Raw genomic sequence first — 21420 nt, 5'->3', positions numbered from 1 at the left:
ACTTCATGGATTTCATAAGCAACACACCTTAGTTGTTCACACAAAGCATAAAGGTACAAAACAATATATACAGTGTTATCTTCATTCTAGATGTCAAAAAGTATTCGCGGCTCCCAGTGTTTTCTTTCTTTACGTGGAAACTGGGTCCAAATGGCTCTCTGGGTCTTAAAGGTCGCTGACCCCTGCACTAGCAGATCGTTACATGGAGAAACCTTTTGAATACAAGATCCACACAGGTGCTCACAGACACAAACTACAGCTTTCTCGGCTGCTACCTCCAACAACATTGTGCGCTGTTGGTCCTGCGTGCTGCACAATAACTTTCAATATTTAGCATTTACTGTTAGTTACAGTTACCCAGGTTATTGCTGTGGTGTCGTGTTTATTGTGTTGCTCTCCTTTTGTTTGTTTGGGGTTTTTGTTCTCTCTCAGCAGGTGATCCAGGTGATTTTTTTTTTCGTGCCCTTCCTCACTGTCCCCTTTCCCCCTGTTTTTCTTTCCCTCCCTCTCTTTCTTTTTCCCTTTCCTATCCCCAGCCATGTCTGTCCCGTCTGTAACAAGTGAAAGTAAAATAAAATAACAAAGGTCAGTCAAATGGACCGAATGGCAAGGCTGGGATGATCCAGTTGGTAAAGTGAATCTGTTGAGCATCTTTTTTGGCCTTCAGATAATAATTCTGACGGCGAAAGAACCAAACAGGACAGGCAACAATAAAAAACAGTCCTTACACACACAATTATCCTTTTGTTATCCTTTCAATCCTTTTTATTGAAATGAAAGGCCAGACAGTCAAAAGAAAATAAAACAGTGGTTAAAAGTGACTCCATGTCTTCTGATATCATTGTGACATCTTCATGCAGAAGTTTCCCTCATCAGTTGCACCGATCATCAGTACATGTGAAGACGTTATAGCTGGAAATGGACTTCAAAGCAAAGGCATCAGCTCTCCTCATGCATCTTTTGAAGTACGAGTATCCTGCAAAAGAGCAAAGTGAAAACTCAGACTGTACAGATTTGAATTCAAAGAAACACCATCATCAAAAATAACATGAAATAACAATAGTGTGTGTGTGTGTGTGTGTGTGTGTGTGTGTGTGTGTAACCATACTTACTGGGAAATGTGCTGATGACATAGGCACAGACCTCATCAGGTCTCTGGCAGGTCTCCACTGTGTTGGTGCAGCTGCCACCAGCTGTTATTGGAACGCAGCGGTTACACCGCAGAGCCTCTGACAGAAGACAAAGACAGAGATATACACATGAATATGACTGTTTAATATTAGTGAACACTGATGGCAAATCTACTGAATTAAAAACAGAAGAGAAACATGTTGAAGTCCAGCTCTTCAGTGTTACTGCCCCTAACAGAAGATTGGTGGCACTGGCTCGTTTTCAGTCACATTTTGCAGTTTTAGTTAAGTTAAAATTTCTTTTCTTTTTTTATAGCGCAACAGTTGCCTCGATGTGCTTTATACAGTAAAGTAAATATACAACTCCTCCGACTTTGAACTGAACAGAACAAAAGCAATCTGTAAATCTAACTTACCACTGCTGATGAAGATCATGAGGAGGATGACAGCAAGTGCAAAGGCTTTCATTTTCTTCTCTTGCAGGAGAGTTGGTCTCTGCAAAGATTACTTGGATTACAATATACTCACTCATATGACCAAATGCTGCTGAGTGTGAATCAAAAACAAGGCTCTGAGAAAACATCAGCTTTTTCCCTTTCTTCAAACACAGAAATCCTTCATTTCTTATTGTGTCTTATTTTTGTTCCCATGTCCAGGCGTCTCTGTCTGTGTCGTCCTTTCCCAGTCCTTTCCCAGTCCTCCTGCTGCTGATGCTGCCAAACCCTCACCACGAACAGCCCACATGTCTCTGTGATCACACGCTTGCACCAAAGAACAGTTAAAAAGGACATTTCGATTTAGAAAGTGAAGAATTACCTGATGATGTTTCCTTTAGCAAAGGTACAGCTTCACTAGACTGAGCGCTTCACTCAGGAATTTATAGTCTGCTGAGACGTTACACAAACACTGGATATTCCATTTTAATGAAAGCCGACTACAGAAGATTACAACATCATGTTAATGAGCTACCACTCTGCAAAGAAACAACGCAAACACACAATTTCACTCCAAGCAAAATTTCCCAGAGTAGAAAAGCGCTGTATAAGAATCAGTCCATTCACCATGTAAACTGTACTTTACTTCACCAGCAGCCAGATGTGGTGAACAGTGCAGCAGGACTGTCTGAATTCTTCTAAATTCTGTCATCTTCTTCTGTCACCTACGATTTCACTGCCAGCTGCCCTGGAAATAAATAATGTTCAAGCTGACGCTGTAGCAAGCAGCACGTGTTACGTCTGTGTGTTTCCTTGCTTGTACAGCACAGCGACCCAAACAGTGGCTTCTACATTAAAGTGGTTTGTAATTTGCAACATGTGAAAATACACCGTGTTGATTTATCTTTATTATTTATTATTATTAATTCTTGAATTGTTATTTCCCAGAACACAGAATGTCAATCTACAGGTTCATTTCTGCTCACCTGTAATTTGACTGTTGTTATCCTTTCATCCCTGCCGGACTGTAGCTGTCCTCAAATGTCATTCCTGCCTAACATGTGTTCCTAAAGCAGCCTAGTTAGTATACGTCTATGTCTCAGCCTTCTACACTTACATTTAATTGTCTGGTGTTTGCACATGAACATCCACTGTTGTGTCCATTACTGAAGCTGTTCAGCAGCAGAAATAACACAGCTGCGTAGGACACAATGTCCTTATTTATCTAACATGCAACACAGTAAATCAGACACACCAGTCCCTCTTACACCATCACTGGTTACTGGTACTCTGAGTTTTATTTGAGTATAGTTAGGAAAATACAGCCAAACAAAGATGGTTTCCACAAATCGTCTTGTCAGGTGAAGTATCGATCTTCACACCCTGAGTGATTCCCAGCTTCAGACGCTCCAGCATCTGTTAGCAGGACTCGTATGTGTACATCTGTATATGTATGTAATTTATAATTTGTTCATAATTGTCCCACATTACCCAAAATGTTGAAAAGTATAATCAGTGGCATGAAATCATCTTTAAAATTTGCTATTAAAACAGAAACAGTTTGAGTGTGGTGCCATTGAGAAATCCAGTAAACGAGTCATGTTAGTGAGTAAAGCCGCTGGAATAAACCAAGCATGACTCACAGGGTCACAGCAGGGGGCAGCAGGTCAGGAACTCTGCTGAGGAACGCTCACAGTTTCTGTGGGAGTGTCCTGCGTGTCCGTGACACATGGACTGGTTGGCTTTAGTGAGTCAGAAGTGTCTTTAAATTCAGTCTTCAGCAGAGAGCTCAAATCATCAGATGGAGACATCTGATTGGACGTAAAAAGCTCCAAATGCTTATAAATCCCTCCCGCTTCCTCCTCTGGGATCTTCTGACCATAACTGTGTGCATCTTCTGCCCATCTATAAAACTGTCTTAAAACGAGAGAAGACAAAGACTAAGGATGCTGACATATGGTCAGAAGAATCTGTGCTTACCTTGCAGGAATGTTTTAAGTGTACAGATTGGGAAGTTTTTATTCAGTCTTGTGGAGATGATCTCGACGCTTTGGTGGATGTTACTAGCTCTTATGCAGTATTTTGTAAAGACATGATTACACCCCGTAAGCGTGTTAAGATTTACGCTAACAATAAGCCGTGGGTCACTAAAAGTGTCAAATCCTGTTTAAGGAAAAAGAGACAGGCCTTTAAAGAGGGGGCTGTTACCGATTTTCAGACAGCCACCAAGGAAATGAAAATCGAGATCTTGAAAGCAAAACAGAGCTACAAAAACCTTCTTGAAAGCAAATTTGCTGCAAAAAATTTGGGGTCTGCCTGGACTTGTATGAAAACCATAGCAGGGTTTCAAAATCCCCAGAGCAGCAGTCAGGTCATTTTAGATGGTTTTAATTCAGACAGAGATTTTGCAAATGCTTTAAACATGTTTTATGCTCGTTTTAGTTCTTCTGATTTTAGCGAGGATATTTTGGAACTGAAACAGAAACTGAGAGATACTCAGCACTTTATCATTGAACTCAGCGATGTTAAAAAGGCCTTTCATACAGTCAATGTGAATAAGAGCCAGGGTCCTGATAATATTAGTGCCGCCTAATTAAATCTTGTGCTGATGAACTCAGTCCTATATTTGAGGTTATTTTTAACAAATCCTTGCAAACACAACATGTGCCCTCTCTTTGGAAAGAAGCAGTTGTGGTTCCTGTCCCTAAATCTAGTCGTCCAAAAATTCTAAACGACTTCAGGCCTGTTGCCTCACTTCAGTTGTCATGAAAGTCTTTGAAAAAATCATCAGAAATGTGATTATGAAGAGACTGAAGGTCAGCTGGATCCAATGCAGTTTGCATACAGGCCCAACAGAGGAGTGGAGGACGCACTTTTGACTTTACTAAATCTGATTCTTAAACATGTAGAGAGTAAAGGGACTTTTGCAAGACTTCTTTTCATTGATTTTTCTTCGGCTTTTAATACAACACAGCCCCATATTTTAATTAAAAGACTTTTAGAACAGTTTGAAATCAGGAAAAACCTGGTGGGCTGGATTTTAGATTTTCTAACTGACAGGTCACAAAGAGTGAGAATAAATGGGGTTCTGTCTGACCCAGTGTTCTCCTCCACAGGTTCCCCTCAAGGGTGCGTCCTATCGCCCTTATTATTCACTCTCTATACAAACATGTGTCAGAGCAGACATGAAAACAGGGCCATCATTAAATATGCAGATGACTCTGTTATTGTCAGCTTACTGAAAGAGGGTGAAACTAACCACGGTCCAGTCATTGATGACTTTGTTCAGTGGTGTGAGGAGTCTTATCTCCAGCTGAACATATCTAAAACAAAAGACATGGTTGTTGATTTTAGGAAACAACAAAATGGGCAAGCAGTCACTTTAATTAAAGGTCAGAAAATAGAGCAAGTACAATCATATAAATATCTTGGGACCATAATAAATGAAAAACTGAACTTTGATCAAAATTGCAAATCAGTTTGTAAAAAGGGTCACCAGCACCTTTATTGCCTTAGGAAACTTGTTCATTTCCACATTGACCAAAAAATTTTAACTTTGTTTTATCGTTCTTTTATTGAGTCTGTTTTATCCTTTTGTTTGGTGGCATGGTTTGGTCAGACCTCTGTCACAGAGAAAAACTCTCTAAATCAGATAGTGAGATGGTCCAGTCGTCTGATAGGTGAGCCACAGTCTTGTTTAGCCTCCCTGTACTCTGAGCAGGTACAGAGGATGGCTTTATCAATCCTTAATAATGGTTCCCATCCTCTAAGGGGTGAATTTCAGCTTCTTCCCTCAGGACGGAGGTTTCTATTTCCGAGATGCAGGACAAAGCGTTATAAAAATAGCTTTGTCCCCGTTGCTGTCACTGAATTAAATAAGAACTGTTTTTGATTCGAAATATTAAAGTATGTGTCACAGTGAGTTTTATATATTTACTAGGTATGTGTGTTTTTAAAGGGATGTCAAATGCTGTCATTTTTCTGTAAAGCAAATTTACCTTGCCTTTAGGTATAAATAAAGTTACCTTACCTTACCTTACCTTATGACCATGTACCAAAATCTAAATCCGTACACTAAATGACGTCTGTAAAAAACATCTGGCACCAGGCTGCATGCCTGTATTTGAGCTCTGATGACCTGACTGTTGCAATGACATTAATATTAATGTTGCATGTAGTTATAATAATATCAACAGCTTTAACCCGATCAGTCTGACAGCACAGAGGCCGAGCAGGTTTTCTTTCTTGTGTTGGTCCAAGTGTAAATGTCTTCTATGTTCCAAAACGGCATTTTTTTCATTGCTCTAGCTCAGTGGATTTAGTCGAATTAGATTAGATTTTTCATTAGGGTAAGATACAGGAACCAATGAACCGAAGCCTTTAAAATGAACACGTGCAAATCTTAGTGCAAGACAAAGTGTCTAAATGTGCATTTATAGTAAATCTGCAGAGGTTGATTCTGTTCATATCGTCACTCATCCAGGTGACGTCCTCAGTCTCAGCTGACTGCAGGTTTCCAGCCTTATGCAAATGTGCAGTTTATAAGATGGGACCGGTCCCTTCTTGGGGTCCTTGGGGATCAGGACCGTCCGGCCTTCGGTTAGCCATTCCGGGTGTCTCTCGTTAACTAGCAGCTGGTTCATTTGTGCTGCCAGACGCTCGTGGAGTGCAGTCAGCTTCTTCAGCCAGTAGGCGTGAACCATGTCGGGCCCTGGTGCTGTCCAACTCTTCATACTGGAGACCCTTTCTTGGATATCTGCCACTGTGATGGTTACTGGACCCTGTTCAGGGAGGTCGCTGTGGTCTGCCCTCAAATCCTCTAGCCACTGAGCATTGCCGTTATGGGTTGCGTCCTTCTCCCATATGCTCTTCCAGTATTGCTCCGTCTCCAGCCTTGGTGGTGCTGTTCTCTTATTGTTCCCTTGCCACTGAGAGTACACCTTTGCTGGTTCTGTGGAGAACAGCTGGTTTATTCTCCTGCCTTCTATCTCTCTGGTGTACCTCCTCAAGCGGCTGGCCAAGGCTGTGAGTCTTTGCTTGGCAGTTTCCAAGGCCTCAGGTATGGACAGCTTGCTGTATTTCTTAGGCACCTTATTTGTCGCACCTTTCTGCAACTCCGTTAGTTGGCTAACCTCCCTCCGTGCTACTTTGATCTTGCCCTCTAGCCTCCTTCTCCATGGAGGGTACTGCCCCTTGTCGCTGTTCAACTTGTAGCCAAGCATCTCACTGATCACTGCTGCCGTATTGTAGATCAGCTTGTTAGTGTCGGTAATCGTGGTTGTAGGTATTGCCCGTAGTGCTGCATTAACATCATCTAGCAGACCTTCTGAGGGTACTTCACGTAATCTTGGTAACTGGCTACGGGGGATCCAGGTTTCAAGCTTGGCCATGATCCTATTTTTCAGGTCAGTTCCTCTGGCACTCAACGATCCTTCTCCTATCGCACTTGGGGCTATGTGCCCAATCTCGGGTGGGGGTGATGATATCTCCCCCTTGACCTGGCGTCCTGACTCCTCCTTGCCGTAGCATTTGTGTTGTACCTCGTCAATCTCTAGCTGTGAGAGCAGTCCCTTCTTTCGAATGTTGGAACACTGAGCTACTAGTTGTTTCGCCGTCATTGTGGATGTTGGGTATCGAAGAATCCATAGGTCCGTCATCCTATTCATGTAGCCCCTTCCGCCGGGGTTACTTGTGTAGTAGCATTCCAACAACGCCCTGTTTTCATCTCTTAACCACCGATGCCTTCTTGTTCCAGTAGCCCACTTGTCGTCATATATATATATATATATATATATATATATATAGAGAGAGAGAGAGAGAGAGAGAGAGAGAGAGAGAGAGATAAAAGGACCCAGAACCATGACAGAAACTGTTGTTCACAGTTGTTCTGATGTTGTATCCATTTAATTATTGTAGTAAAATAATTGATTTCTGTGCATTTGTTTTCCAGATGCATTAAATTCAAGACATGTTCTGGTTGTGCTGCAGGAAAAGTCCTTGAGTGTGTGCGGGACGGGGAGCAGGAGTCTGTTATTGTTCTGGAGCAGGAGAGTGAGTTGTACCAGACGACTCCTCAGGATTAACGGCCCATCTTTCTGTACCTCCTCAATAAACTGTGGTGAGAACAAAACATCTGGTGCTTGAGAGGTTATAGGAACGTTACAATATGTTAAAATAGTGACATCTGTTGGTGACAAATATAAAGAACAGCTTGAATCTACAAATTAAAGTGCTTCGTGATTACTGCCCACTCTACAGAGTGGAGTTGATAATTCTGTCTCATATTGGGCCACCCTTGTGTTGCTTTGATCATGTATTTTTAGTGGGTGACAAAATTATGGGATAATGACGTGGGGGTAGAATTGATTGGGAACTGGAAAGGGAAAATGCTAATGAACTTGTAAAGTAAAAACATGATGCATTAAAGGTTACCCTGTTTGGTTTTTATTTAAGAAGGGAATGTGTTCCTCTGTGCGATGGCCGAGTCTGTTTCTTTTCTAGGAGGTCATTTCTCCTGCCTTAGAGAAAATCCTCACATGGAACAGAAGAGGCTGGAGCGCACAGAAACTGCAATGCAAGTTGGTAGAGATGCAGGTTTACAGGCGTCCTGGGACCACAGACTATCATCTAAAAAGAAGATCAAACAGCTGCAAATCCCGTTCTCACTCCCGACGCGTAAAATACTGACGATTTGTCATGTCCCTTAACCTCTCATGCTGACGCTAAAGGTACCCTTCCACGTTTTTATGCGACGCTGTGGGTTGTCAATTCATTCCAATATGAACCCACTCGTGGCGATCAGAGACGCTTTGAGCAGAGGCTCTAGCCATCCATTTACTCCAATAATAACCCCGTCACGGCGAAACATGACGCCGTGAAGCACAATCTAACTGGAGAACCGGGGACCCTCTCCGCGAACGGGTTTTTCACCCTAATTTAATGCTTTCTTCTAATGACATCGTTAACATTTCTCAACAAAAACACGTGAAAGTATCACTGATAATTCAACAATAAAATAGCTTCATGTTGTGGCCATCACACAGTGTTTTCCAAACTGATTCACAATCTGAAAGTGCGCAGATTTAACGTACATAATCCTTTGTTAGGTTTATTATTTTCATTTCACACGTAAAACACATTTATAGATTCATTCACCACTCCTGTTAGTTTTGGATGCGCTCGGCTCCAACCAATCAGACCAATTTACGCAGACGGCGCACTAATCCCGTAACTGCACACTACCAATAATCCTCAACCGCCGTTGCTATGGAAATGAAGATAACAACAGCTTGGTGCTACCCGTTATTCCTTTATTTACTCTAAAATAATAACCAGCGATAATACGAAAATAAACTGGCCCAGTGTTTAATTATGTAATTACAAATTGCAAATTTAATTTTTTTATTTCATTTTATTTTTTACAAATTGCAATATTTATCTACAGCGCGCCTTTAGCGACACGTCAACAGGTCTTAAGCAAGGCGATTGGATGGTTTTTACTGCAATGCATCTTGGGAGTCGTAGTAAATGTATCTTTCAACTCACGGTCCTGCAGCGAATTTTTCGACTCGACACGAGGCAGCTAAGTAAGTTGTGATAAACTGTGGGCAATTTGCATGTTCACTGAAATATTAATTTCAGTGATATTAAACTGATATTAAACAGTAGAAGAAACTGCTCTCAGTTTTTTGTGCGAATGGTAATGCAGCACGATACACCCATGGACCAACCTGCAGTCAGTACAGTGAAGCAGGACAAATGGACAGAGATGTTACCAGTGAATGGAGCCCTGGTAACCTTCAAACTGGACACAGGAGCCAAGGCTAATCTGGTGAATGAGCTGGATGTGAAAGCGATGAAAACGAAACCACACATATTCCAAAATAACAGTTTACTCCAAGCATATAATGGAGAACCAATCAAAACCAAAGGTAAATGCAGGCTCAGGGTACAAGTAAAAGAAAAATATCACAGTCTGATGTTTATCATTGTGCCAGAGGGACATGAATCTCTGTTGAGAGATAAAGCATGTGAGAGACTCGGCCTAGTCAGACGGGTATACAGTAGGGCTGGGCCATATTATACCGTTCACGGTAATACCGGTATAATGTTAGGCAACGATAGGAAAATGAAATATCGCGATAGAATGGGAGTAAAACGCGCGTGCGCAGTGCCTTTGTTTTCATACGCACATGGCCGATTGTTGAGTGAAACAGATGAACCAGAATTGGTTTGTAAAAATGGTGCAACTTCCGTGATGTGGAACTGGTTTGGTGTTTGTCCATCAGATACATGACAAAGCACATTTTTTGCAGAACATGCAAGCGGCCGTTGTTATTGTCGTATTTGTCGGACTAAGATGCTCTTAAATCTGGGAGTAATCTGGGTCCTAAACTCCGTATGCTTCAGGTCAAACAACACTGCAGCATCACTTAGAGTTAAAAACTGTCTAAATTCTTTCATCTTTAATAAAACGATCAGCATTGCTGCTTTACCAGGTGTAACTATGAAGTTTAACTTCCAGGCATCCATGAAAACAAAAGTTATTACATTTAACGGAGTTAGAAGTTAGCAGGAAGCTAGCGGAAGTTAGCTCGCTAGTTTCGCTAGTTACCTAAGCATGATATAGCATGTTCTGACTGAGAGATTTCTGAAAAAAATCAAACGTACAGCTCTGCTATCACTTCCAACATAAATGAAGACGGGAAACTAAACAGCAGTGACGTTTGTAGGGTTACTGAAGTTGGGCTAGCTGGTATATAATGATGTGCTACGTGATCGCTAGCGACACAGCTATGTTAGCATAACATAAACAGTGAAGCTGGAGGACGAACACTAACACTTTTCCACTTATAAAAGTTAACGTGAAGGTTCTTCATGGTTAGAGACAAATGCAATCGCATGGCAGGATGCTGTAAACGGACCAAACTTCAGTCAGGAGAACAACTGAGATAATCCATCCACAATACGAGGTTAGTCATTAATATACTGCAGCAACATGGGAATAGAGCAGCTGCCAGAGAATTCAACATTAATGAATCAATGGTACAGAAGTGGAGGAAGCAAGAAGAATGAGTTTAATAAAGTTTGATTTATCTGACTGCTTTGTTTCGCTTAATGTGCCTTATAATCCCGTGCACCTTATGGTCCGAAAAATACGTACTGCACACTGCAGTTTAATGTTGCAAAGCACCTCTTTTTAACTTCAGTGGATATTATACATGGTTATGCTCAGGATATGTCAGCCCATTTCTACTGGAAATGCCTTTTGGTTAAACGTTCAGCAAGGAATTTGCATTTGCACTGTTACATTTTTATAAAGCTTTAATGTACATAAAAACCAGCTTCTTGTTTAAGTGAAAATAAATGGAAGGTTGTCTTTTTGCGCTAGTAATGTTGTGGAGTTGTATTTTGTCTCGCATCAATTATATCGTCGGTTATATCGTTATCGCAAATTTTCAAATATATATCGTGATAAATATTTTTGGCCATATCGCCCTGCTCTAGTATACAGTATAAACAGCTCTGAGCCCAAAAGTGTGAAAGAAATAGTGGATCTGTACCCAGACATATTCAAGGGGTTTGGAGTGTTAGTATTTAGTATTTATTTATTTATTGTCATTGTCAAGAACAATGAAATTGCGTTTGGGGCTTCCATACAACCCAAAAAAAAGAAGAAAATAATAAATACCCCTTAAAACCCAAGTGTACATATTTAACCCAGTGTGACTCCAATGCAATAAGACAATCCTTAGCAATAATGTTCGTAGAAATTCAGACAATGTTACCCTTCACCTACAAGATAAAGCTGAAAGAAGGAGCTCAGCCTGTGGTTCATGCACCTCGACGTGTTCCAGCTGCTCTTAAAGACAAGCTCAAAGAGGAACTAGAGCGGATGGAGGCACTGGAAGTAATAAGAAAAGTTGAAGAACCTACTGAATGGGTTAACTCCATGGTGTGCATTAAAAAACCAAACGGCGCTCTTAGAGTCTGCATGGATCCGAAAGACTTAAATGCTAACATACAAAGAGAGCATTACCAGATACCTACAAGAGAAGAAATAACAAGTGAAATGGGTGGTGCAAAATGTTTTAGCAAACTAGATGCGTCTCAAGGATTTTGGCAACTCAAGCTTCACGAGGACAGTACAAAATACTGCACGTTCAACACGCCATTTGGGCGTTACTGCTTCTTGAGAATGCCTTTTGAAATTTCTTCAGCTCCTGAGATATTCCACAGGACCATGGAGCATATGATCGAAGGAATCGAGGGAGTCAGAGTTTATATGGACGACATCATTTTGTGGGGATCCACACTACAGCAGCACAATGAGAGACACAAGGATGTGTTTTGAGTCCCCTCCTGTTTACGCTCTACACATCCGACTGCTCCCCTACCCATCTCTCAAACACCATCATAAAGTTCGCGGATGACACCACAGTGGTTGGACTCATCTCAAGGGGGGAGGAGTCGGACTACAGAGATGAGGTCAACAGACTGACTGAGTGGTGTTCAGTTAACAACCTCCAACTGAACACCACGAAAACTAAAGAACTTATCTTGGACTTCAGGAAGGGCAGAGCAGACCCGGCCCCACTTTACATTCACGGGAGCTGTGTGGAGAGGGTACACTCCATGAGGTTTGTAGGGTTACTGAAGTTTGGCTAGCTGGTATATAATGATGTGCTACGTGACCGCTAGCGATACAGCTATGTTAGCATAATATAAACAAGCTAACTTTTTTCCACTGATAAAAGTTAACGTGAGTGTTCTCGGTGGTCAGGAACAAATGTAATCGCATGGCAGGATGCTGTAAAAGGACCAAACTTCAGCCAGGAGAACAACTGAGATAATCCATCCACAATACGAGGTTAGTCATTCATATACTGCTGCATGGGCTGGGCTGTAGCTACATCCTAAGGTTTTAAAAACTGAGCTTAAATAAATGATTAGTGGTAATAAAAGCCGAGGGAGGTCAACAGTGATCACTGACTGTTTTAGGAGCTTTTTGAGATCAAATAGAAGAAAATACAAAACATTAAACATGTTAACAACACAAAAGCCATATTACAGTTTTTCTCGATTGGTTTGGCTCATTTCTTGAAACCGAGATGACATTCTCAAAATAACATGGACAAATCTCCAAACCACCTTGCAATTGTTCACAACAGAATGTCATTTTTCATTGGTTTTATCAAATTGCAAATGCTTTAGTACATGTCTCAAGTGACTCTGTGCTTCTTTTCAAATGATTATGTACAAGTAGCTACAGTTAGCACAATGAGCCCACATTTAGCACATTTTCCAAATAAATAGATCTTGGCGATCTAAACTGATTAGTTGATTTTTCAGTGAAATGGTTACTCACTCCAAAACATATCAGCATGGTTTCATTGTGTAAGTCATCATATGCACAATTGTCTGTTCAACTGTCAAAATTAGTCAAAGATATAATACCATGAAAGTATGTCTTGGAACATTTGATAAAGTTATGACAGTACTTGACAATCAATCAGGTGAAATTAGAACTAACGAAGGAGCAGTTTCCCACATCTCAGATGACCAATCAAACAGGTTGTTTAGATACCTGACAGGTGTTGTCTATGATTATGACTGCTGCCAAAAGTATATAGACAGAGCTTGGCCCGGGGCCAGTTTCATTTGCAGTGTGAACATGGAAGCACCTCGCCAAGTACAACAGCAACTTCCTGCTCGAGGAAGAAGAAGAGGAAGAGGAGGAGTGAGAATGCGTGGAGGAATAGGGGGAAGAGGCCGAGGAGCACGGAGGCACCATGATGTCCCAGATGAAATCCGGGCCACCCTTATTGACCACGTTATAAACCATCGCCTCACAATGGCAGAGGCAGGTCGCCGAGTGCAGCCTAATGTGCCTCGGTCTACAGTCTCCTCCATCATCCAAACCTTTCGCAGGGAAAACAGGTACAGAACTATGCTATTGAACTATTCAGTGTTGGTGTGTGTGTAGGCCTAGAGTACTGTAATATCTTCATGTCATGTTATATGATACTATAAAAATGACAAAGAAAAAAATGGAGAAAATACTGTGAATAGTATTCCAGTCACTGTGCAGTGCATCACACTTTTAGTACCATAAAACAGCAGTACAATTACATTGGTAACTCATTTTGTAACAAATTCACAGTGTTGACCTTTGACTTGTATGTCTAGGATTGGACGACAGCCTCAAGTGGGTGGCAGAAGAAAACTTCTAAATGAACAACAAGAACGAGAAATATGCAACATGGTCATTGCAAATACTGCCATCACACTGAGACAGATTCGTAATGCAATCCTGCTAGACAATGTAATGTTCCAAAATATAAACTCTATCAGCATCTCCACAATAGACCGGGTACTGCAGAAACATCAGATGACCATGAAACAGATTTACAGGGTACCATTTGAGAGAAACTCTGACAGAGTGAAAGGGCTGCGGTACCAGTATGTGCATGTAAGTCAACTACTGGTTGTCTATCATTGTAACACTATTACAGTAAGACATGGTTACCACTGTTTTTTTGTTTTGCGTTATCCTTTTTACCTTCACAATCCAGCTTTGTGTGACTAGAGCATTTTGCCTAGAAATTGTCTTCAGTTTTCCACTCCCTGTTTTTACAGTACTTTAGATCCTCCCTGCAGTATCTGTCTCTACTTGACTGATTAGATTTATTTCTATTCTATTGTAGAGAATAATGGCATTAGAAGGCAACGAAACCCCTCACATCCTAGTGTTCATTGATGAAGCTGGCTTCAACCTGGCCAAAGGTCGAAGGCGTGGCCGTAACATCATTGGCCACCGAGCCACTGTGGATGTCCCAGGCCAGCGAGGAGCAAATATAACAATGTGTGCCGCTATATCAGAAAGAGGTGTGGCCACACACATTCCCAGTTTAGGGCCCTACAATACACAAAAGCTCCTCAATTTTTTGGACCACCTTTATACTGATCTGATCCCAGAAAATGAGAGAGGTGAAGAAGGACCTCAGCTACCACATTATGTCGTTGTGTGGGATAATGTGAACTTCCACCGCGGCCCACGCATCAGAACCTGGTTCACCACCCATCCCCGGATGCTAATGGAGTTTCTTCCACCTTACTCTCCTTTCCTAAATCCAATTGAGGAGTTTTTTTCAGCTTGGAGGTGGAGGGTGTATGAGCATCAGGCTCAAGACCAGAGGGCCCTGCTGCATGTCAGGACATCACAGGGGATCAATGTAGGGGATGGTTGAGACATTCACGCCGTTTCTTCCCTTGCTGCATTGCAAGAGAAAATATCCGTTGCGATGTGGATGAGAATTTATGGCCTGACAGAGAGCAGCGCGTCGATGGCCAGGGGGATGAGGATGGTGGCCAGGAAAGAGAGGGTGACAATGGCGACCACTGAAAATATTACTGTACTATAGTTCTGAAACTTTATTTACAGTATGTTAGGCTAGAGTTTGTTTGTTTTTTGTTTGTGTTTATAACTGTTCACATTTACAGAATCCTGTATATGTTTTCTTTTCACAGTATGTTCTCTAATGTTAACATTTCTTTGTACGAATGAAAATGTTTACAGTTTCCTTGAGTATGAGTGGTTTATTGGAGGCTGATTTTACTGTAAAGTCTTTTAGTTTTATTCATAGTGGTATTCTGTTGCTAGACCTGTGTCTCAGTGACAAAACGTCTAAGCATTTTGACTTGCAGTGCTTAAACAATGCCAAAGGTATAATGCATTTTGGGGGCATTGACTATTTATATGAGAAGGATATTTAGTTTTGACACATGGATAAACTCTTTTGGGAGAGATATGAGCTTTTGCAGGGGATCCATGGTGTTGTGCTAAACCATCCAGGTTATTTTGACAAAAGCACTAAATGAATGCACATGTGCCAAGGCACTTGAGAAGGATCTGTGCTATTTTGACTGTACTGGCCTTTTATATGGGAAAGGAATCTGCTTTTGAAGCATGGACGAAGAGTTTGGGGAAAGATATTTGATTTTGCTAGTGAGCTATAATGTTGGGCAGAACTGTAAGACTGTTTGGCCAAATGACCTTATGGTTTTGAGAATGTCATCTCGGTTTCAAGAAATGAGCCAAACCAATCGAGAAAAACTGTAAACGCAGACTACTTTAGACCCGGAAGTAGGATTCGCCGCGTCATCACTGATCAATCGGATAGCTGCGAGTTCAGATGGAATAAAGAACTGGAAAACGAGTGGCAACAACTGAAAAAGACACTTACAACAGAGCCAGTTTTGGCGTATTTTGATCCAAAAAGAAAAACAAAAGTGTCAACAGATACATCGAAGGCCGGGATCGGCGCAGTGTTGTTCAGCAGTTAACATCTAAAGAAAAGGGGATGTGTTGATAGGAGTTATGTGGGTTAGTTCAGCTTCACCACTAGGGGGCTGTCTAAACCAAACTGTGATATATACTGTGTCGTAGAAGCAGCGGCAGGTTATGTTTGCATGCATGGATGTGAGCCACGTTAAAATAAAGAAGCTTGCTCACTACTACTGATGTTTTATTAGAAACACGACAATTATGTCAGCAGCTCCACCGTGAACTATGTTAAACCAAACACGCTCACGCCTGACAGACGACAGCTTACAGTCCTGTAAAGATGAAAGTGACTTCGTACAGCCCCGACCTGCAGACGCTGTGCGCAGAGGTTCAGGAGCAGAAGTCCCGTTGTAAACATGTCACGGCAGACCCGACGATGTTTGCATGAACACGCTTTTCAGCTTCTCTTTATTGACCACTTTTCACACACGGCTGCTGTACGCACACAGCCGGCTGTAGCTTTGCAGCTCACAGCCCGACACACACCAACACAACAGCACAGACGTTAAGGCGGCGAGGCGTGGTTGCGGGTGCAGCTCAGGTGCGTCCGCCTCCCCTACAGACCACGCCCCGCCACACACATTAACCAGGTAAAATACATATTTAGGCAGAATTTTGCAAATATCTATTTTTCGTTTTTTAGCAGCATCGAGCTTTTTTTAAATTATTTTTTAAAAGTCAGGTCAAGGCTCCAAAAGCACAAAGGCGATATAAGGAGGGCTCACAGCAGTTTTTGTTTGCTGGATCATTTTAGTTCAGCTGGGTGTCTTTCCTTTGGTTATATTTCTTTAAGAGTTCAAAATGTGTTAATTACATAAATAAAATGTAATTTTCTCTGTAGCACTTCATGGATTTCATAAGCAACACACCTTAGTTGTTCACACAAAGCATAAAGGTACAAAACAATATATACAGTGTTATCTTCATTCTAGATGTCAAAAAGTATTCGCGGCTCCCAGTGTTTTCTTTCTTTACGTGGAAACTGGGTCCAAATGGCTCTCTGGGTCTTAAAGGTCGCTGACCCCTGCACTAGCAGATCGTTACATGGAGAAACCTTTTGAATACAAGATCCACACAGGTGCTCACAGACACAAACTACAGCTTTCTCGGCTGCTACCTCCAACAACATTGTGCGCTGTTGGTCCTGCGTGCTGCACAATAACTTTCAATATTTAGCATTTACTGTTAGTTACAGTTACCCAGGTTATTGCTGTGGTGTCGTGTTTATTGTGTTGCTCTCCTTTTGTTTGTTTGGGGTTTTTGTTCTCTCTCAGCAGGTGATCCAGGTGATTTTTTTTCGTGCCCTTCCTCACTGTCCCCTTTCCCCCTGTTTTTCTTTCCCTCCCTCTCTTTCTTTTTCCCTTTCCTATCCCCAGCCATGTCTGTCCCGTCTGTAATAAGTGAAAGTAAAATAAAATAACAAAGGTCAGTCAAATGGACCGAATGGCAAGGCTGGGATGATCCAGTTGGTAAAGTGAATCTATTGAGCATCTTTTTTGGCCTTCAGATAATAATTCTGACGGCGAAAGAACCAAACAGGACAGGCAACAATAAAAAACAGTCCTTACACACACAATTATCCTTTTGTTATCCTTTCAATCCTTTTTATTGAAATGAAAGGCCAGACAGTCAAAAGAAAATAAAACAGTGGTTAAAAGTGACTCCATGTCTTCTGATATCATTGTGACATCTTCATGCAGAAGTTTCCCTCATCAGTTGCACCGATCATCAGTACATGTGAAGACGTTATAGCTGGAAATGGACTTCAAAGCAAAGGCATCAGCTCTCCTCATGCATCTTTTGAAGTACGAGTATCCTGCAAAAGAGCAAAGTGAAAACTCAGACTGTACAGATTTGAATTCAAAGAAACACCATCATCAAAAATAACATGAAATAACAATAGTGTGTGTGTGTGTGTGTGTGTGTGTGTGTGTGTGTGTGTGTGTGTGTGTGTGTAACCATACTTACTGGGAAATGTGCTGATGACATAGGCACAGACCTCATCAGGTCTCTGGCAGGTCTCCACTGTGTTGGTGCAGCTGCCACCAGCTGTTATTGGAACGCAGCGGTTACACCGCAGAGCCTCTGACAGAAGACAAAGACAGAGATATACACATGAATATGACTGTTTAATATTAGTGAACACTGATGGCAAATCTACTGAATTAAAAACAGAAGAGAAACATGTTGAAGTCCAGCTCTTCAGTGTTACTGCCCCTAACAGAAGATTGGTGGCACTGGCTCGTTTTCAGTCACATTTTGCAGTTTTAGTTAAGTTAAAATTTCTTTTCTTTTTTTATAGCGCAACAGTTGCCTCGATGTGCTTTATACAGTAAAGTAAATATACAACTCCTCCGACTTTGAACTGAACAGAACAAAAGCAATCTGTAAATCTAACTTACCACTGCTGATGAAGATCATGAGGAGGATGACAGCAAGTGCAAAGGCTTTCATTTTCTTCTCTTGCAGGAGAGTTGGTCTCTGCAAAGATTACTTGGATTACAATATACTCACTCATATGACCAAATGCTGCTGAGTGTGAATCAAAAACAAGGCTCTGAGAAAACATCAGCTTTTTCCCTTTCTTCAAACACAGAAATCCTTCATTTCTTATTGTGTCTTATTTTTGTTCCCATGTCCAGGCGTCTCTGTCTGTGTCGTCCTTTCCCAGTCCTTTCCCAGTCCTTTCCCAGTCCTCCTGCTGCTGATGCTGCCAAACCCTCACCACGAACAGCCCACATGTCTCTGTGATCACACGCTTGCACCAAAGAACAGTTAAAAAGGACATTTCGATTTAGAAAGTGAAGAATTACCTGATGATGTTTCCTTTAGCAAAGGTACAGCTTCACTAGACTGAGCGCTTCACTCAGGAATTTATAGTCTGCTGAGACGTTACACAAACACTGGATATTCCATTTTAATGAAAGCCGACTACAGAAGATTACAACATCATGTTAATGAGCTACCACTCTGCAAAGAAACAACGCAAACACACAATTTCACTCCAAGCAAAATTTCCCAGAGTAGAAAAGCGCTGTATAAGAATCAGTCCATTCACCATGTAAACTGTACTTTACTTCACCAGCAGCCAGATGTGGTGAACAGTGCAGCAGGACTGTCTGAATTCTTCTAAATTCTGTCATCTTCTTCTGTCACCTACGATTTCACTGCCAGCTGCCCTGGAAATAAATAATGTTCAAGCTGACGCTGTAGCAAGCAGCACATGTTACGTCTGTGTGTTTCCTTGCTTGTACAGCACAGCGACCCAAACAGTGGCTTCTACATTAAAGTGGTTTGTAATTTGCAACATGTGAAAATACACCGTGTTGATTTATCTTTATTATTTATGTATTTATTATTATTAATTCTTGAATTGTTATTTCCCAGAACACAGAATGTCAATCTACAGGTTCATTTCTGCTCACCTGTAATTTGACTGTTGTTATCCTTTCATCCCTGCCGGACTGTAGCTGTCCTCAAATGTCATTCCTGCCTAACATGTGTTCCTAAAGCAGCCTAGTTAGTATACGTCTATGTCTCAGCCTTCTACACTTACATTTAATTGTCTGGTGTTTGCACATGAACATCCACTGTTGTGTCCATTACTGAAGCTGTTCAGCAGCAGAAATAACACAGCTGCGTAGGACACAATGTCCTTATTTATCTAACATGCAACACAGTAAATCAGACACACCAGTCCCTCTTACACCATCACTGGTTACTGGTACTCTGAGTTTTATTTGAGTATAGTTAGGAAAATACAGCCAAACAAAGATGGTTTCCACAAATCGTCTTGTCAGGTGAAGTATCGATCTTCACACCCTGAGTGATTCCCAGCTTCAGACGCTCCAGCATCTGTTAGCAGGACTCGTATGTGTACATCTGTATATGTATGTAATTTATAATTTGTTCATAATTGTCCCACATTACCCAAAATGTTGAAAAGTATAATCAGTGGCATGAAATCATCTTTAAAATTTGCTATTAAAACAGAAACAGTTTGAGTGTGGTGCCATTGAGAAATCCAGTAAACGAGTCATGTTAGTGAGTAAAGCCGCTGGAATAAACCAAGCATGACTCACAGGGTCACAGCAGGCGGCAGCAGGTCAGGAACTCTGCTGAGGAACGCTCACAGTTTCTGTGGGAGTGTCCTGCGTGTCCGTGACACATGGACTGGTTGGCTTTAGTGAGTCAGAAGTGTCTTTAAATTCAGTCTTCAGCAGAGAGCTCAAATCATCAGATGGGGACATCTGATTGGACGTAAAAAGCTCCAAATGCTTATAAATCCCTCCCGCTTCCTCCTCTGGGATCTTCTGACCATAACTGTGTGCATCTTCTGCCCATCTATAAAACTGTCTTAAAACGAGAGAAGACAAAGACTAAGGATGTTGACATATGGTCAGAAGAATCTGTGCTTACCTTGCAGGAATGTTTTAAGTGTACAGATTGGGAAGTTTTTATTCAGTCTTGTGGAGATGATCTCGATGCTTTGGTGGATGTTACTAGCTCTTATGCAGTATTTTGTAAAGACATGATTACACCCCGTAAGCGTGTTAAGATTTACGCTAACAATAAGCCGTGGGTCACTAAAAGTGTCAAATCCTGTTTAAGGAAAAAGAGACAGGCCTTTAAAGAGGGGGCTGTTACCGATTTTCAGACAGCCACCAAGGAAATGAAAATCGAGATCTTGAAAGCAAAACAGAGCTACAAAAACCTTCTTGAAAGCAAATTTGCTGCAAAAAATTTGGGGTCTGCCTGGACTTGTATGAAAACCATAGCAGGGTTTCAAAATCCCCAGAGCAGCAGTCAGGTCATTTTAGATGGTTTTAATTCAGACAGAGATTTTGCAAATGCTTTAAACATGTTTTATGCTCGTTTTAGTTCTTCTGATTTTAGCGAGGATATTTTGGAACTGAAACAGAAACTGAGAGATACTCAGCACTTTATCATTGAACTCAGCGATGTTAAAAAGGCCTTTCATACAGTCAGTGTGAACAAGAGCCAGGGTCCTGATAATATTAGTGGCCGCCTAATTAAATCTTGTGCTGATGAACTCAGTCCTATATTTGAGGTTATTTTTAACAAATCCTTGCAAACACAACATGTGCCCTCTCTTTGGAAAGAAGCAGTTGTGGTTCCTGTCCCTAAATCTAGTCGTCCAAAAATTCTAAACGACTTCAGGCCTGTTGCCTCACTTCAGTTGTCATGAAAGTCTTTGAAAAAATCATCAGAAATGTGATTATGAAAGAGACTGAAGGTCAGCTGGATCCAATGCAGTTTGCATACAGGCCCAACAGAGGAGTGGAGGACGCACTTTTGACTTCACTAAATCTGATTCTTAAACATGTAGAGAGTAAAGGGACTTTTGCAAGACTTCTTTTCATTGATTTTTCTTCGGCTTTTAATACAATACAGCCCCATATTTTAATTAAAAGACTTTTAGAACAGTTTGAAATCAGGAAAAACCTGGTGGGCTGGATTTTAGATTTTCTAACTGACAGGTCACAAA

At 41.4% G+C, this 21420-nt stretch overlaps 2 long non-coding RNA genes across 3 annotated transcripts; both read right to left on the bottom strand.

Moving 5' to 3' along the window:
* Positions 1–736: 736 nt before the first annotated feature.
* LOC146548364 (uncharacterized) lies at positions 737–2565 on the bottom strand. 2 transcript variants are annotated; one of them, XR_014890735.1, is made up of 5 exons: positions 2551–2565; positions 1947–2312; positions 1547–1625; positions 1113–1229; positions 737–976 (listed from the first exon to the last, which is right to left on the bottom strand). It is a non-coding gene; the product is annotated as an uncharacterized LOC146548364 (long non-coding RNA). The 2 variants fall into 2 exon arrangements; XR_014890734.1 differs by lacking the exon at positions 2551–2565 and having other exon boundaries at positions 1947–2091.
* A 14922-nt stretch (positions 2566–17487) lies between these two features.
* On the bottom strand, positions 17488–18869 carry LOC146548363 (uncharacterized). The gene is made up of 4 exons (XR_014890749.1): positions 18725–18869; positions 18314–18392; positions 17880–17996; positions 17488–17727 (listed from the first exon to the last, which is right to left on the bottom strand). It is a non-coding gene; the product is annotated as an uncharacterized LOC146548363 (long non-coding RNA).
* Positions 18870–21420: the final 2551 nt, after the last annotated feature.

Source organism: Mchenga conophoros, linkage group LG23 (genome assembly GCF_057382185.1).
Source record: "Mchenga conophoros isolate Kocher_MC1m ecotype Shallow Benthic linkage group LG23, M_conophoros_male_GT1.1, whole genome shotgun sequence".
NCBI classification, from domain to species: Eukaryota; Metazoa; Chordata; class Actinopteri; order Cichliformes; family Cichlidae; genus Mchenga; species Mchenga conophoros.
The sequence above is the reverse complement of the archived record's forward strand: the minus strand, read 5'-3'. Positions and strand labels throughout refer to the sequence as shown.